At 42.0% G+C, this 5,507-nt stretch overlaps 1 non-coding gene across 1 annotated transcript; it reads right to left on the bottom strand.

Moving 5' to 3' along the window:
* Positions 1-3,805: 3,805 nt before the first annotated feature.
* TRNAG-UCC (transfer RNA glycine (anticodon UCC)) lies at positions 3,806-3,877 on the bottom strand. The gene has a single exon. It is a non-coding gene; the product is annotated as a tRNA-Gly (tRNA).
* Positions 3,878-5,507: the final 1,630 nt, after the last annotated feature.

The raw sequence follows: 5,507 nt of genomic DNA, 5'->3' as shown, positions 1-5,507 counted from the left end.
AATATGCATGCATCGCCGGGGAAAGCTTTGGCACAGGGTATGAAGGTAGGAGAGAAAAGACAAAGGCATCTAGCCGAGTCTGCGATGCACCGGCAGATGGCGACACGCGCTTCACTTCGCTACGTTTCGTTGCCTTCGCGTTCTTTTTATCCCGTCAACGTTCCAATCTCGTCGTTTGTTTCCTAGAACGGAGGATTTTTAGATTTTTTCGATTCGATTATTACCTATGCGTCATAAATTAGCGCTGCGTACGTGACCGGGTATCGTGGGTATTGGATGAAATTTGGCAACTTCTGCATCCCGTATACTCCGAACAAATTATGGAGTGATCGGAATCAGCAAAGACTCACGGTAAACACATGCACATACATTCTACATCGAAGTAATCCTTTTGTCTTGTATTTTCCTCGAGAGCCACATCTAACACGTACGACGAGTCACGCGATTCTTTGTTAATAACTTCTAATCGATTTAAAAGAGATGCGTTCACACGTGGATGACAATTGTCAAAAGTATTTCGGCCCAATTTAATTTATTGTTAAAAATATTATTTCGCGAAATGTTGAGATATTATTCCAGTTATGTTTATTCCTGTCAGTAAAAGTGATTGTTGCTAGACGAATGTTATAAAACTGGACAAACAACGTTTGTACACTGGTCAGTTTATTTTGACTAAACGTGCTTAAAATAGAGTCTGCAGGGACATCTGGCAACCTTGCATATACATTTAAGTTTACCAGCTGCAGGTAGAAATGTAAGTACTGTGCATCTTATCTTATTCCACGTCATTGCACGCGTCATTTGACGTCTTTTAAGAAGCCCTGAAAGCGTGGTGTCCACAAGGAGCGTCCCCGGTAGTTATTGAAAGTATATACATTCTCAATAGTCACAGTATTCGAGTCTCAGGCGTAGAATCGGCAAGCAGCTACGATCTAAAGTATTCAATGCCGCATCAATACACATTCCGAAACACAAATAACGAGAAGTATTTCGACGGAAGACGAGGTGAACGGTCCTCTTTCGCTTCCACAATATTGGCAAACGTGTTATCAATAAGAGTTACACGAGGGACTTGCAGTACGTGTTATCTTCCACAAATCGAACATATACAGGATTAGTCACGTTGTTATCTATGCCGATAATAACTTATTGTTAGCCCTCTAAAATATCTGAGAAAATCTGCAACGTCAACGTTTGTTCAGGCTTCCCGAAGCTCATTTCAATTTATATTTACAAAGATTATAAGCGATAAATGATCGTTACATCGACTTTTGTAAATTACATTTCATTCAGCAAAGCATTACAAGCTCTGTCGTGTAGGTCCAAGTTGTAATTATTGACTCAATGTATCACTATATGAGTCACCGAATGAAGTCTTTTGAACATAGGCCGATTATAGATAACCTAACAATAAGACGAGTTTCAAAATGCCTGACCTTCAGTGCTATCGTTGATTATATCTGGATTTTTAAAGTTTCACTTTTCAATATTAAGCCTATCTACAACCTATAAGTCGTATTGAAGGTCATCGGACTTGTAATACCTGCAACGAGGCTAGAGCAAAACAAGTCGCGAATCACATATCGGTGAGTGTGTATGTAGGGTACCCGTTTTGATCGCCCCGGGCCAATACGCCGAAGCTAAGCAGGACACTAACGTTTCATACAATATATTCAAAGTTCAGAGGAGGGAAAAACACGAATGCACCAGATATTTCTTAAGTGGAGCCACCAAAATCGGGTCAAGGCCTATTAGGGTTTTTTTTTTGCTAACGGAAGGTATATTTTTTTCATCGGCATATGAAAGGGCATCAAATTTCGCATGAAATTATAAATTAGGTAGAAGTTCTTGAAAAAATCTGGTATGCTCGTCGCTGCTTTTTCTTCCGATAATTACATTTTCGATATTATTTTTTCTTGCTAAATAAATTTATTCGATCTTCAAACATATAAAGCAATGTAGTTGGTACCAAAAATGCGTAGAAACTTCTGCTCGTCTCAATTGGTAAATCCCGATTAAGATTCTAGGGTAAAGCAGGATGCAAATCAAAGGCAAATAAAATCAAAGGCTCATCCGTTTGTCAATGTTGTGCGAGTCTCTGCATTATTTAGTCAGAGTGGAATCGAGAATTGAGTTATTCCGCAACAGCACGTTTTGTACGAAGTTTGACCATCTAATACAGCGCCGTTCATAAATCGTCCACTTCCGGTATCGGATCTAAACCGAGTTGTGATTCAGCCATCTACACAAGTTACACCAATGACCAAAAAAACAATTGCAAGATGCGGTTGCGAGCAGCTCGTAAGATGGCGGACCGTAGTCGACCTTTCGTCTGAAACGATCGTACATTGTGGAGAATTAAGTTGTAAAATCAATCGGAACGGTGACGCTGCGTCGATCATGAATACAAGTATGTAAATTTCCACTAAATTTATGGTCTTCGAAACGAAAAGGGCGACAGGTAAACAAACAACAGAATCGAAACTTCGGCTGACTCGCCAGTCCCGTGAAGTCGCTCTTTCGAATCGCTTCGATCGGCTTCTGTTTACGACTCGTTCATCGCCAGTGCTTTGTTTATTCGGTTTGCGGTGAACTTTACGCCGCACATTCGCGTTCGCAATAAGATTGGTGATTAACGTTTTACGTGTTGGTTTGAAAAGTGTTTCTTCTCGGTATGTTTTATCGCGTAGTGTGAATTTGTGGTGGAAAGTGAATTCTGCAGCATCGAAGTGGCCTCCTTCGCATCGGATCGGATGATCAACGGTTGAAGGTACGTATCACGCTTCGAAATATCTTATTCACATACGCCACGTGTTCCACACTTTTCATCCTGCCGAAATACTCGTTACCACCGACGTGGATAACACCACGATAAAACCTTCGCATAAGTTTACAGGCATAATTGAGTGTGGACTTGAGTGTACAAGTAAAAGGAAATCAATTATAACATTTTCCTCGACTCAATGAAAACTTGTCTAGTTGTCTACCGAGGCTTGTGAATCGGAAAGGACGTTCTTTTTTTCCTCTAGCAGATTCTCGGACGATACCAGGAAGATTTACTACGATATTATATAAGACGATGTGTTATATGGACATGCATTGGTGTATCCCACGGATATGACGCATCTCGGAACGTACCGCAGAGACATTGGAAGTTCACTAGTTTTTCCTTGTATTTACCGCGAACGGCGAGAGTAGACTCGGATCTATTTACTGCGAAGAATTTAACTACGGTAGAACCTAGATTATCCGAAGCAATTTGAACCGAGACTGGTTCGGATAATCAAAACGTATGATTTTTTTAATATCTTTTTTACAAAATCGTCAATTTTCGATTATACGCGCAGTTCTTGCAATATTGCAGTGAGCAACAATGTATCTTTCGCGCCAACCTTCAGATCATTGAGCTTTCGGATGAACTAAGGTTCTATCGGATAGGAGAAAAAAAAGAGTAGTCGAAAATCGTGCAACGTTTCTCTCACATCGGAATCGGTTGACACTTGATATAAAAACACGGCAAATTTTTAAAGAATATTCATTCTCTTTCTTTCTTTCGATTGACCGAGGGTTTCGTTTTGTGAAGTTGGCCCCCCGAGTGTTAAATTCGATTTTCATTACCAAAATCGACAGAACTATTTTCAAAACTTGGAAAGAACTCTAGAACTATTCGAACGGAAGCTAGAACTCCGAAAAAAAAAGTTCGATGTTCGATGAATGAGGGGTCGAGTCAACGGAGATTGATCGATGCGAACATGATTAAGAAGATAAGAGAGAAAAATGGAAATGTGTGATAAAAAAATAGACGTGCGATGGCCGGGAATCGAACCCGGATCAACTGCTTGGAAGGCAACTATGCTGACCATTACACCACCATCGCACACGGAAGTTGTTGCCAATCGAGAATTCCTGTTTACCAATTCAGCTAGCTGTATTATGTGTACAGGTGGCCGGCTAAGCCTTTGCTTATGAACGGTTTACGGCGGTGGTCGAGCCGACAATGAACGACCGAGACTCGGTATCGTGATCCGTAAAAATGAGAAAAAATACGTTTCGAAAGTAAACAGAGGAAAACAATACAGCGGCAATTCATTCCGCGGTAAGATGGTTTTTAATTACACCGAAACTCAGAGAATGAATAAACTCCCAGCGGGTATTTTACTGCGTGGATTAGGCAGGTTTTGCGCATATTAAAACGCATCGCATAGGCGGGGATCTGTTCGATTGTGAGCTTCGTGATTATTTAAACGATGATTTACGCAATATATCAGGCGTTCGAAGGTTCGGACGACATCGAGGTGAAATATATTCATGGTGCAGGTTCGTCCGCCGGGTGTATACGTATATGTACGGATAGGCGGTGGTGCCATTTCCATTTCGCGGGTAAATCTGGCCGAATCTAATTTTCTGGCGCCCGTGTGCATTAGCGGATTAATGCACTCTATTCCCGGTGCAGCACCGAGTCATGAGGTATATTTGCATGACATTACCCTTCTAACCCCTTCCGGTCGCCCTCTAATTATTCCCGTAGCACGCGACGCCCTTCTCTGCCCCCCCCCCCCCCCCCCCCCCCCCTCCTCCTCGTGTCCTGCCTGTCTAAACTATACAGGCGATAATTATATTACAAGCTATCGGAGATTTACCTACGCGTTTCACGCGCCTCTCTTCTCTTCCCGGTCCCGGCACAGCAGTTTCGGACGCTCTATGTTGGGGCGTTGAGGCCCCGCTGACCTGGCCTCTCATATATATATATATTTGCACATATATATATATCTATATATTTCGTGCGGTCAGAAGCGGGGAAATTTCCTTGTCGAATCGTGCGAGAACGGGGGTAGGAATCGACTGGGAAAATTTTTAAACCGTAGCTAGAATAAAAGCGCACGTACTTATCTCAGTCGTTGCTAACGTAGATCGCCGATAACGCTTCTACGATTTCAGAATTTCTTTCACTTCCGGCACGGAGATAGAGACGTGTAAAGGCAGACACGTGATTCGGGAAAACCAGTTCCATTGGTCAGCTTTTCGTAAATATGACACGATTGGACGAGGTAATTTTCAGGTAGCAGGAGCCTTTTCACGACCCACGAGAAGTCTGTGTCTACTTGTAAGCGATTTCATTGGACGGAACTAACGAAACGCGCCAATGAAATCAGCGGTCTTAGTTGAACGTTGAACGTTCGGAAGCGTTGTAAGCGGGGTTGCAAGTACTTACGACCTCACGGAATGGAAATTTACAAGCCGGGTCAGCTGTGCCTTAATCCTTACGCCGCACACTTATTGTGTATAACAACGGTAGCTCAATTTTGAAAGGTGTAGCTGGCCATTTGAAATTTCCCATTTAAATAAGACGCAAGAAAAATTTTTTTCATTAGAAATGCCGTAAGTATTGCACGTTTAGAGATAAAAAAAAGTTTCAAGGCATATTCTTGTAGTGCGTTAAATTCTCTAAATAAAGACCCCGTAGTCGATTTTCTAGACTCTAAAATTAGCATACTTACGGGCCGTGA

This window comes from Neodiprion pinetum, chromosome 5 (genome assembly GCF_021155775.2).
Source record: "Neodiprion pinetum isolate iyNeoPine1 chromosome 5, iyNeoPine1.2, whole genome shotgun sequence".
Lineage (NCBI taxonomy): Eukaryota > Metazoa > Arthropoda > Insecta > Hymenoptera > Diprionidae > Neodiprion > Neodiprion pinetum.
The sequence above is the reverse complement of the archived record's forward strand: the minus strand, read 5'-3'. Positions and strand labels throughout refer to the sequence as shown.